The sequence below is a fragment of the Pieris napi genome, chromosome 2, assembly GCF_905475465.1.
Source record: "Pieris napi chromosome 2, ilPieNapi1.2, whole genome shotgun sequence".
NCBI lineage: Eukaryota > Metazoa > Arthropoda > Insecta > Lepidoptera > Pieridae > Pieris > Pieris napi.
In genome coordinates this window covers 12,247,058-12,260,522 of record NC_062235.1, presented here as the reverse complement: position 1 = coordinate 12,260,522, position 13,465 = coordinate 12,247,058, and the positions used below count along the sequence as shown (strand labels likewise).

The following is a 13,465-nucleotide window of genomic DNA, read 5'->3' as shown; positions in this document are numbered from 1 at the left end:
TTAACTAGTATATATATTTTAATTGTATTTTTTTTATAATTTATGTTTACCTCAATTGTCATACATTTTAGATAAAATGGTTTGTAATATAATATACCTTAGATTTAGTACTATGTATGATGTGGTAAACTTTAACTTTAATAAACAAATAAATCAAGGGTAACAAAATACTAGAGACGAAAAACGAAGAAGAGGTCGGCAAGAGATGGAAGGACGAACTGAAACTAACAGCAGGCTACAACTGGAGAAGAGTCGCAAAAGATAAAGAACAGTGGAAGGGGTTAGAGGAGGCCTTTGCCAAGAGGCACACCGAACTCCGAGATATACTGGATTGAAAATATATTAAAGTTCATTTATATAAAATCATAGAGTTTCGTAATTTAAAGGCTATATTATTATTATAACAAAATACATAATAACAAGGCGTTGTTAATGGCCAACAAAACTAATTAAGCACGATTAGTTTAATAAGGAAAAAGCGTGATTTTGTATCTCCCAGGGTGGTTTTTCGTTTTAAATAGCTTCTACATTTCACTGACGAATGCTTCGCGTGTATCCGAGTGGAATAGCGAGTCGAGTTTTTGCTCGGTAGCGATTACGGTATGCCTTAGTGACTCCTGCCAGAGGGTTTACTAGCTTTTAATGGCATTTAGACGCTAGCTTGTCTGTCGTGTTTTAAACTGGTGCAAATATGGTTAAGTTTTTTATTGGTTTGATGTTATTACAGGAGTTTCTAGTCTAATTTATTTGGTTCTTTCTTATTTATTTCCGTAATATTCCTTTTGTCCATGTTTCCCTAATGAATATAGCAAATACATTTCTAGGGATGCCTTATTTTGGTGATAATTTATCCAGGATCTCCAAGTTATATGCGTTACCTAGTAGATTGTGGTAGCTATGGCAATTATTAACTTTTACTGGATTTTTATTTATTGATATGCGTTAATGTCGTAAAAAACCATCATATACATGCAGTTTTAAGCCATTGAATTCCTATCTGGTATCTGGCTAACACTAGGTATATTATTTATGGATAAAGTCATTTTTTTTAATACATACGTTTCCTCACTGAGACATAATGAAACTTTACGATCTAACCTAACTTAAGACTAATAAGTAATTTAAGTCTAACCTAATTTACTAATAAGGATATTTAACATGAAGTGTCTAATAACACTACTTACAGTCTATTAAGGGAAAAACACTGTTCTTGTGTTTTATTTTCTCACTTACCACTGTTTAGCACTTAAGACTAACGTGCACTAACAGTAACTCAAATAGTTTATGAATAAATTCAGTAAGCATATTCCATCATTTAAGCTCTAAAAGTATTAAATATTCGCCAGAATCGTATAAAATAACATTTTCAATATGTTTAAAAGTTGTTCGCAATCTCAGGAAACCAAACTCTCATACTCAGTCGAAGTTTATCTGAATATCGCTTGTTATCGCAATAAAACTGTCAAAGGATATATCGATATGACAGATTTGATATCTCCATTAACTTGCACCGTCGTCGCAGATATGAACAAAAAATATTACCAATTCGAATTAGGGATTTTTATACCTGTTTCCTGCCAGAAGTTTCTTAAGGTTAGAAAAATCTTTTTAATACTTTTTTACATATTATGTATATTATATGTATATCCCCATTTATTTTAATTTAATAACTTATTTATAGGCAAACATACTAATGTAAACGTTGTTGTTGTTATTAATTGGTGTTTACAACGACTTGAAACGACGTTGGTACACGAAATCGAATAAAAATCAGTGCAAGAGTAAATTTTGTATGGCATGCCTGTAGGCTCGCTACAGCGACGGACGATCCTCGCGCGTTCATAAATTAAAAGCTGTCATATTTGTTTTTCAAAGAGTAAATAAAATTCCGACTGACGAAGCGTAAGTTTGCGCGGAACGGAACGTAATCAACAGTTTTATTCGGCGATTCCGCTGCCTTGATTTTGAGCGATCCTTCCCGAGAATCGAGTTCTTGATTTGAATATCTTTCGCTCGGCATCCGTTGATGCTGATTAAATTCAACTGGATCGTTTATATTACATCAAGCCTTTATTTTGTCATTGTTTTATTTTACTTTGCAATTTTCAAGATTTGTCGCTGTCAAATAGAATTTGGTTTTCTTAGCTTTTGTTTTGATGGCTTTATTATTGTTCAGTGAAATGATGCCTTTGCAATAATAATAGCGAATTGTGTAATAAGGAACAAAAAATAAAATTATGATTTTGGTGATATATATATATTGGTATAGCCACATATTTAAACCCTGTATGTTTGTAAATTAGCCACATTGAACAAAGGTTTCCATAGAACAGGGATGTTCAACTATTTTCTGGAACTATTTGAGAAGAATTCCAGTTTAATCCAAAAAACTACTCATTATAAGGCACTGAACACAGCTTCCAAGAGTTAGTGCTGTTTTTAAATTCAACAATACATACACCTCTTAAAGTTCCTAATGTGTCCTGATGAAAGTTCTGTAGACGCGTCTGTCCGAATAATGGGTCAAGTGGCGGTGACCCCGACCCTTGTCAAGTACCACTCGATTAGCTTGACGGTTACACTAATTATTACATGGTCTAATTAGCCCACTCAACCACTGAACGTCAAAAGATAAAGCTTGGTGAATGATTTGACGGGCCGTTAATGTGCTATTTTGTGTTTATGTTTTTAAATTCTTCGCTTCGAATATTGGGCAAAATGTTGTTCTCGTAGAAGGTTTCGTATAATAAATTTATTTATGTTGAGGTGGTTTTTAAACTATAATTATCATAATAAGTTTTGGTTTAGTTTAGTTGGCGATTAAAAAGAGTGGCGGAGAGTTTATAGCCAGTTCTTCACTTTCGTTCTACGCCCTTGATTTGAGAACTGGCAGTAAATGTAAAATTAGAAGCATTTAATATATATTTCTTTTTTGACATTCATAAGTGTACATTGTGTTACCTATATGAATAAATTATTTTTGACTTTGAGTCAAGACAAGACAAGTCCCGAGAAAATAGAATACCCTTTATTTATAATGTAATATTAAATATCTTCGGCCTGTGACCACTTTTAAGCTTGCAAAGTAGATATAGCTGACTTACTTTTGTTTTATGTTTTATTAGTAACAGAATTCTCTCTTCTTTTATAAGTAACATTTTCACGGCTGTCCCATAACACCTGCGCTAAGAGAAGCTAGAGACCGAACAAAGTGGAGAGATACGACTAGGATTCCTGATCTTACTGTCACATTACTTTCAGCAATGAAGAATGCGACTGAGCATAACAGAAAACTGCATCTGTTAAATCGTTATAGTGTACATAGCAACGAACAGTTAGTTATATTATCCTACTTGCTGTGAAAAATACGTATAGTAAAAGTAGTTTTGAACTGGTTTCAGTTAAAGTTAACCTGCCCTAATCGAAAGTTTATCTTCAAAGAATCGTTCACCTTCAACATTGTATTTGAAATTGAATTTTTCTCACGAAGAGTTTCCTCCTTATTGTTGAGTTGAAGATCGATCGTTATTTTTATCGCAAGCACCTTTACGGAGTCAAGTGAATTCTTGGTCACTTAAGTTTTAAACTATTTTTCCAGTTTTTATACACGTATAATTTATAATATAATCAATGTAAGTATTTAGGCTATTCTTAACCTATATAATAATAATAAATAGAACATTAAACTGGAATTAATGATTATTTTATAGTTAGTACATACATAGATTTACATACATTTACTAAGTCCCAAGCGATACGACAACGTGGGCGAGTTACAAAGAATTGAGCCATATCATATCGAGTATTCACCATAAAATGATAATAAAACCAACAGGTAGCGGACTTATTAAAATATAGGCGATTTTCGTAAGACAAGAGGATTCAGCATTTAATTAATTAATTTCCATAAAAATACTTAATTGACTTCGACAATTTCATTTATGTTTTTAATTTGATTAAAATGGTTAATTTCACGTTGTTCCCTTCTTTCAAAATACTAAGTTACTTAACAACAATTATAATTTTTTGTCCACTCTTTTGATTGGCATGAAAAAATAAGGTGTGTTATTTTTCACAGTTGAGTCGGATCTAATCCCAGACGAGACAAGTAATTTTTAGAAAATCATTGAATGCAGTATTAAAAATTATATTTACTTTTCAAAATAAAATACAGTCTTATTTCAGCATAATATGCTATCTACGATACTTTTTTCCCTTGACGTCCCATAGTAATGGGACGCCTGTACATATATTATAATCTACATTACACTTTCAGTAGTAACATTCAAGTGAAATTACAAATAACATTAGTTGAGTTTGATTTATCTCAGTTTAGGGAAATTAAGTACCAGATTGCAGTTAATAAATATTAATATTGGAATTGTATAAAACATTGCGACAATAATATTTCAATGTGACAGTATCAGAACCTATTGAATTGTAATTATTTGTGTAATGCGAAGGTATGCGTTGCAAAATTAGGGCTTAAGACAATATTATGGTGTAATTTTTATTATATTTATGTAATACGGTTTAATAAATGATTCGTAATTATCTTCTAAACATCTTTTAAAAACCTCTGACCTATGTAACTGGAGCAGTGTTGGCCTGGCTACAGCGTGCGACTCTCATACCTGAGGTCGTAGGTTGGATCCCCGGCTGTGCACCAATGGATTTTATTTCTATATGCGCAGTTAACATTTGCTCGAACGGTGAAGGAAAACATAGTGAGGAAACCGACATGTCTTAGACCCAAAAAGTCGACGGCTTGTGTCAGACACTGGAGGCTGATCACCTACTTGCCTATTAGATTTAAAAATGGTCATGGAACAGATTCAGAAATCTGAGGCCAAGACCTAAAGAGGTTGTAGCGCCACTGTTTTTTTGTTGACTCAACTTAGTTTTTAACTGCATTCCTGTTGTAATAATAAAGATTTCAGAAAGCCAAAGATGGTTGGATCTATGCTCCTTATAAAAATAAATAGCTGCGCTACAAACTTTTTAGATCTGGGCTTGAGATTTCTAAATCTGTTTCATAATCATTTGTCAATCTAATAGGCAAGTAGGTGATCAGAGTCTTGTGTCTGACACACGTTGACTTTTTGGGCCTAAGGCAGCCGGTTAAATGCGCACGTAGAAAGAAAGTCCATTGGTGCACAGCCGGTGTTCGAGCCTACGACTCAGGGATGAGAGTCGCACGCTGAAGCCACTAGGCCAACACTGCTGCATGCGCCTTATACTAGCACTTAAACTGACATTAACAGGACAACATGAAGCAAATACGTCTGTCTCAGACACTAAATAAAATTAGTTTTTAAGTATTTTTTTTATTTAGTTTATAACATTAATAATTTAATAGAAAACACTTTAATCACTAACAGAATACAAATAAATTAGTGGTCTTAGTTCTAAAAGCAGTTTCTTTTTATTCTCTTAAAAGAATTCTCAATCATATTATGCACTGCAGCTATTATTTAGAGTACACATAGCACGCATACACATATCTACCTTCTAAACTAAGACCTTTTTTATTTTTGTTTGTTTGATAATTAAGGAATTTAGCGATATAACTAAATAATCGCCTCCCAATTATTAAACTTATTAACAAATAATTAACTTAACATGTTGAATATTTTGTTATTTTTGTCGTAAAATAAAAAAGTGCTTTAAAAAGTACTCCGGCATTAAGTGATAATATTTTAATTGGTACGATATTTCGTATGAATTATTCCAAATTGAATATAATATTGTTACCTCAATAATTCGAATGAGATCGGACGTGAAATCGATTTGTTCGTGTTTATAAGATTTAATTAAATGAATGTTTTAAATGACGTGGTCGATAGTGATTCGTTTTAATTGATTAATGTGTTAGAGAAATCGTCTTGTCGCGTATTTCTTTACATACAATTAGACGAAGACTTTATAATATAACCTTCCTAAATACATATGAAATCAGAAAACAAGGGTTTGCTACTTAAAAGTAATTTCCACTATCCGTGCAGAAATGCATAGCGCAAACTATAAAGGAAAAATTCCGAGCGCCCACAAAGCTGAAATTGCTGGGGTCCCTCGAACCGCCAATGAGAACTAGGTGTAGGAACTATGTAGGTTGTCGACCCGCAACAAATATTTTGGCCAACTATTTGCATATTGGCTATTGGGGGAATTTTTTGAGCTTAAGAATGTAACAAGTTCAATGTTTACTAAATTTGAATTAAGAAAGTTGTCTATAAACTTCTTTTGATTTATTTATACTTTATTATACTTTAATGGAAATTATATATTTACTAATATGAGGATGAAGAAAAGCATTAGAAAAACCCTATAGGATGTATTAATGTATCAACATTAAATCAAATTTGCACCAAATTAATTAAATACCCAAAAATCTTATAAATCTATGCGTCTTAAAAAATGTGCTAGATATTATAAAATATTGATTTTAATGTTTTTGTTGAGTATTACAGATTTAAACATCTTTTACGGGTTTAATCTGAAATTTACCTTTTTACGTGAGTCGACACTCCGATACAGCAGTCTGCAAGTTTTCTTAGTTTTCTGGTTAGTAAATTATGAATTCGTATTTTAATGCGTTAAACGAGTTTCATTTAACATTCACCTAATATAAACGGAATATAAGTTAATAATAAAAATTCCCCTCACATTGCCCCACCCATATTTATCGGCTGGAACCTAATGTATGCTTGTGAAGAACAAGGCAATTTAATGACGTCCATACAATGTAGTGTAAAGTAAATTGGTATCTCTAGTCGACGCGGTCTTGTTAATTGTAACTTTTATGTTTCAAGATTGAATTTATGTCAACTGGAACAACGTGCCATTTTAGGAATCGTGCTTTGTGATAAATTGTCACGGCTTGGGTGGTGCATAAAATAGTTTTATTGCAGCGAATTATTTATTTTTTCAAGGAGGAAACATAACAGATAGGAGATTTACAAAAATTAAGTTTACATCATCACGCCTTTTTCTCGAAGGTGTAAACCTGTGACAGACCTCTCTCGCTTCATCAACTTTCATGACATTCATGCATCCTCGTCTGTTATGGCTACTAATACGTTATCCCTTCTCTATTACCTCCTGGATTTTGTGGTATGGACGTAAAGGCCTACCCAACCCGATTTCACAAAAATGTATATGTTTTATAATTTAGAGAAGTGTTCTGAAATTGCTTCATAGATAAGAAAAAGTTGTTATTAAAGCAAAAGTTGAAAACATAACTAAGGTGAAGGGAAATTAACTTATAATACATATTTAATTGTTAGGATTAAGATTTAAACTCAGCAACTTTGCGCGTAAATTACTGCTCTTCATAATACAGTAGTTTTCGGGCCTGTCATAATATAAAACAAACTAGCTAACCTAACCGCGTACATTCACATATTACTATTTTTTTGTTGTTGAAAATAACCTGAAAATCTTAAGCGCTTTTGCATCGATGTTACAATAGAATTAACAACCGCATTTCCACTTATCTGTTGACATGCAACTAATCTTGCTAAATTATGCATAATTGTTCGCTTAGTTTGTCTTTGCGCCATTCGCGGTCTCCTTTTATTGTGCTTAGGGCTGCCATACGTTAGCATTTGAAGCGTAACGAGGCACAGGTCTGTGGGTTTTTGATTCAAGTTGAATTGTAGCACTGCATTCATACGTGTCGCACGTAAATCTAGCTAATTCTAATAAATGCTCTTTCACGTTTCAGGGCTTTAGATATAATAATCTTTAAATAGTGCCACATTACAATGGATCACAAGCAATTAGCTGGGTTGTAGTTATTTTCTGTCTGTTTACGCCTTTATGATTGGTTCCTGGAAAATCTTTTATAGATTATAAATAATTGAGTAGAACAGATGAATGAGAAGTGGTCCCCACGTAGGATATACACGGCATACATGGTAAAATTTGGTTGGTTGGAGCTTGTGGTACATAACTAGATCAGGAGGTACAAGGGACCAGTTAAACGGAGGTACAAGAGACCCGTGCATGGTGAATGTCTTGAAAGTTGATGAAGCGAGAGAGGTCTGTCAGGACCGTAGCAAGTGGATCCGTGGACATTTTTCGGGGAAATGGCATGGCGTCGTTCCACAATTGAGCGTTTTCTAAGGCAGTTTTTGCCGCGCACCACCATGTGGAACCAGCTGCCCATTGAAGTATTTCCAAACCAATTGGACTTAGGATCCTTCAAGAAAAGAGCGTACCAATTCTTGAAAGGCCGGCAACGCACGGCCGGCATTGCGAGCCTTCTGGCAGTGTGTGAAGTGTGTTCCATGGGTGTGGTGATGGTATCATTTAACATCAGATGAGCCTCCTGCCCGTTTGCCTCCTATTATATAAAAAAAAAATATTAAAAAAATGATGTAAATAAAAAAATAGCAATACCTTCTAATAAAGAGACTACTTATTTTAAAATTATTCTAAAAAACACTTTGTTCAATTTGATTTCTGACTTGATACGACTTTGAGTTTAAAAATATTGCATCAAATGTTGCCGTTTAAACTTTTGATTTGCATTTTTAAATAATTAATTGCGTAGTTAATTGTTTTATGTTCGCTATGTTGAATCAATCTGGTATCAATTTAAAGCATTTTGAGTGCTTTGAATTTATAATGTATCGAAAAAGTTTATGCACGTTTGATTGTGTTTGCTTAAAACATGTTAGAGCAATTTTATTTGATGCTATTTTGGTTTATATAGAATTTTCGGAATACCGATACGTTACGTAGTTGTAACCATTAGGCTCAATTGGCGATTAAACTATTCCGCCGAAATTAGTAATACCATTTTATTCAGGATTTTTTTCTATATATCAATGCTGCTTATGCTGCGCTCTCTCTCTCTCTATTTATGCAGGCTTCTAATGTAGCATTAATTAGCGTAATTTAAGTTAGCAGTTATATTCAATAGCCAAAATAACAGTTCTCTAAACAATTTGTAATAACCTCCTCTTTCATCTCTCAAAAGGGTTCTTATGCTGTGCTCTCTCTCTTTCTGCAGACTCCTTCTGTAATTTTATTTAGCAATTATATAAAAACCTACAATTACATTTCTGTTTACGATTTGAGATAATCAATTAATGAAACACTTTTGGTATTCTCATCAAGCGAAAATTATTCGTTTCTTAATTGGAATTCAATTCATCTAAATTACGCTTTGAAATTATATATGGCTATACTTCAAACTGTTAATTTGTTTGATGTTTCGTTTGGTTCACTATCCGTAAACGGTTGACGTCAGCGTTATAGAAATTATCAAAATGTATTTATTTTGTTTGCAAATTTTACCTACTCTCAGTATTCTCAGCTATATGCTATATAGCCGACGACAATTTTATTAATTTATTTTTAAGCAGTCTTTCAGCTACTTATTATAAAGGAAGATACTTAGACAATTAACAAAGCAAAAAGATGTGAGCCGTCACGGGACGACTGGCAGATGTGAAACATCAACATTATTTCGTAAAAGTAATATGAAAAGCAGAAAAGAAAAGATTGTGATAGGAACTAAATATGTCATAACGATAAAATAAAATATTACGATTTTTTTCCAGATTACGATGACTATTTATTGAATAAACATTTATTTTCATTAAATACAAAAATTTACGAATTTATTTCAAATCGTGACTGATTCGTTTAATTCGTTTAATCAGTGACTTCGAAATATGCACACCGTACACACTACTGCATATAGACTGTATATATATATACCATCATATAGCGTGGTGTCGCGTCGCCACGCCAGAAATCGGTTTTACGTGCGGCTATAGATGTTTCACATCAAAAACAGATTACAAATTTTGATGAGAGAGTCTTATGATACTAAAAAATCTATGATGATGTCCAGATTAAGCATTCTGATAAACAAGCTAGGTCTGGATATCCATAGTTGCTTCCACTCCCCCTCACACTTTAAAATTGATGTTTGTTTAGTTTTTTGTAATTTTATTTTTTTTGATTAGTAATTGTTTTTTTTTTGTAATGTTTGTTTTGTTTAATAATTGTTTGTATTGATATTTGTGTGATCTCTAAATGTATGTCATGTTTCCCTTTAAGTGTTTGTCGCATTAAAAATTGTATTTTGTTTTTGTATTTACCAATGTATCAGTGTGCCGAGCGTTGGCAAGATCAGTAAAAAAAAATACATAGTAGATGCTAGATTATTCTTAATAATTTGGTTTGACTTTTTTAATTACATATTTAAGTTATTTTAAATATTATAAAATCAAATTCCTTGGCAAAAACCAAATTAAAATAGAACGAAAAATAATAAACTTAAACTAGTTATTAAATTTAAATTTTATGAAATCTTTATTGAGTTTCTGTTTGAGAAGAGTAAGGACATAAAATATTAAGTTGCAAGTTGCTACTCCCGTCACGAGTGCTGGTAGACGATCTCAACGGTGTTGCCATTATGGGGGCTCTAGAAATGTATTCGTACGACAATCAGAACATGTATTTAATACGCTTATATTATTCTACCTCTGACCTTGATTAAATACCTCATAATGTTATTATTTTGTGAGTATAAATATATTTTTATTGTAATTTAATAAATAAATAAATAAAATTTACGTAGTACTGCACTTTAAAGTGCTTTTTATTGCGTCATATTTTCTGTATTAACATATTTTATGGATTCTGAAAGGTTCGTTTTTTAATAAAAAGTAACTAATTTAGGACAAAGTAGGCAAAATAAGACTTTAAAAACAAATAAGTAATAATCCCCCATACGAACGTATCAGGGCATACTGTGCATACATAAATGTTTAACGACGCTTGAGTGTTTTCGTTTCGGGAATCGTTATTATATTCGTCAGTTTAAATGTGAATAAATGTATGGAGTCCCAAAGAAATCCACTCAAAGTTATTAAATTAAACTACAATAGACAACTCCGTTCATGGCTATCAACCTAATTGAAAACTACAGAGTGCTCGCCAACGTTTGACATAAATTTTTAAATGTATATTGGAAGGAGAGATTTTATTATTTATGTAGCTCTGTACAGGTTAGTACTCTGTGTCAATATTTATCTAGCTGAATAGTTTATTTTTCATTCAGTTGAGTTTAGTGACAATCATTTAAGTTTCATTTACAATTCTTTTCATCAGTCGCACTCTTCATTTCTGAAGGTCATGTTAGTGGCGCCGCACAACTTCCTCCACTCTACCCTGTCTTCGGACTCGGCGCCTGGGTGATGGCAAGACCCGTAAGGGCCTTTACTGGCTCGATCCAGTTAGTGTGGGATGCTCTCATCTCTGCCAGTCACAATAACTTTTTCTAAACTTTCTGGATCTCTTCGTGTTACATGTCCAAAAAAATTTATCGAAAGACTATTGTTTGCCTGTAACCGTCTTATTATGGACACGTTTGTTTCTTTAGCTGTCCAGGAAATCCTGAGCATCCGCCTCTCTTTCTTTTTCCCTTTCTTTCCCGCCAGTTTACCTCTCTTTCTTTTTCCCTTTCCTTCCCGCCAGTTTACCTCTCTTCCTTTTTCCCTTTCCTTCCCGCAAGTTTACCTATCTTTCTTTTTCCCTTTCTTTCCCGCCAGTTTACCTCTCTTTCTTTTTACCCTTTCTATCCCGCCAGTTTACCTCTCTTTCCTTTTTCCCGTGGACCCGCCCACGTGATCACCGTTTTCGTCTATCTCTTGTCACGTAGACGCGCCACATGTCCGGCCCACCGTTTTAATGACTGGGCATGTTCTAATCCATCCCTTACCTTGGTTATGTTTCAATTTTTGGTGTGCCTTATTTTTTGCATCTTTCTAAATTTCTTCCCACAAAATAAATGCCAAAAGTAAAAGGTATGCTTTTTCGATGCCTTCTTTATTACAGTTACAATTATATTGGAGACATAATAAAAACAATTAAATTGATCGCCACAATATATATAAGAATTATGTGTTTAAAATATATGTATGTGGTACATAATTTACAAAGCTCAACCGTTATAACGTTATCAGTAATTCAACTGATTCCGATGATTAATCTCCAACGCATCATTTGTTTGATGTATCGTGATTGTGATAAATTAACTTATCCCACATTGTTTTAACAGACGTATAATTTTTAATCAATTTGCATCCTATGTCACGTGGCAGTCGTTATTTCCGAACACATTTTTCATTAATATTAATGACACCCGCGAGTGCCACAGCTCCCGTCGTATCTCATCAATTAACACGATTGTATGGATTATCGATAACACGATGTTATTTTCACATTAATCGGTGGCCGTTGTAGGAAATGGTATTTATATCGAATTATCATAGTCAGTTAAGCAATTTCATTAGTTTACAGTTCGCAGACGCACGGTTCTGTAATGGATATCAAGAAATTTCACTAAAGCGCTCGTCTTTTAATCTCCTCGGTAATCAGATTAGGAATTAATTGATCATCTTAATGAATACGGATTTAAACGTATACAGATACGTCGTATTCGTATATCGTAATTGAATTTAAATCCATCACGGAAACTAGGCCGTTGGGGTCATTGCCCGCTTGACATAATTACTGTCGAATCAACTTTATTGTCCTTTAATTGAAAATATAATTCCGTACATAATTGGACCCCATTTTTAAATTATTTCTGTATTTTTAATTCTTATTCGTTATTATTGTTTGTCAATCTCTCGTTAATTTTGTGGGCTGGTAAATGTTGTGATATATTGTTGAAATGAGAAGTGCCGTGTTATGAGCTTTTAGTGAAATGGTACTGTTGTTTTTATATTATTGGATTTTGCAAGGAGCTACTGATGAATAAAATAATACACACTTACTGGACACTACGATTCTCTATGGGTTTTTGGCACAGGTTAGGTTCAAAAAAGATTATTCTCATTAAAACATAAATGTCATATATTATATGAAAAAAAATTAAAAACTGTTTTTTTTTTCATTTCTTTTGTAGGAAAAAAATAAATTTCCGTGCTAACATATTTTAAGATCTAACACGTGTCATCATTCTCGCGATCTGTTTCTTGATTTCCCACAAGATTTTTTCTTCGTTGTACTAGTACTTGGTAGGCACTTATGAAGAAAAATCTATTTGCACTTTTTTTAATGTTGATATTGTAAAAAAATATTAGTACCTTAATATTAACAACCGTTAAATACAAATCTCGAGTACATTTAAAAACATTCATAATTAACAGAACGCAAAGTATTAAGAAGGCTTTCAAATCTCACGGGGAAATGCAATGGAATGGATGAAAATCTTATTTAATTTAATTAACAACAAATTTCAAAGTATTCTTTTTTTATTCTCCTGGTTTACTGAAAGTCATGGAATTAATTAAATTCTTATATATTTTATCATAAGAAAATTCGTAGCATTTTCAACGATTTTAACGGGACATCTATTCTCGAAAACAATTGTTTTACTTCATATAAAGCTTCATACTACAGCTAAATAAAAAAAGCAGCCTGCGTCAATTGTTAA

General features: G+C 32.8%; 1 protein-coding gene across 1 annotated transcript in view; it reads left to right on the top strand.

Annotated features, from left to right (window-relative positions):
- LOC125063026 (lysine-specific histone demethylase 1A) overlaps positions 1-13,465 on the top strand; it is a 354,680-nt gene that overhangs the window by 327,257 nt on the left and 13,958 nt on the right. The window lies entirely within an intron of this gene.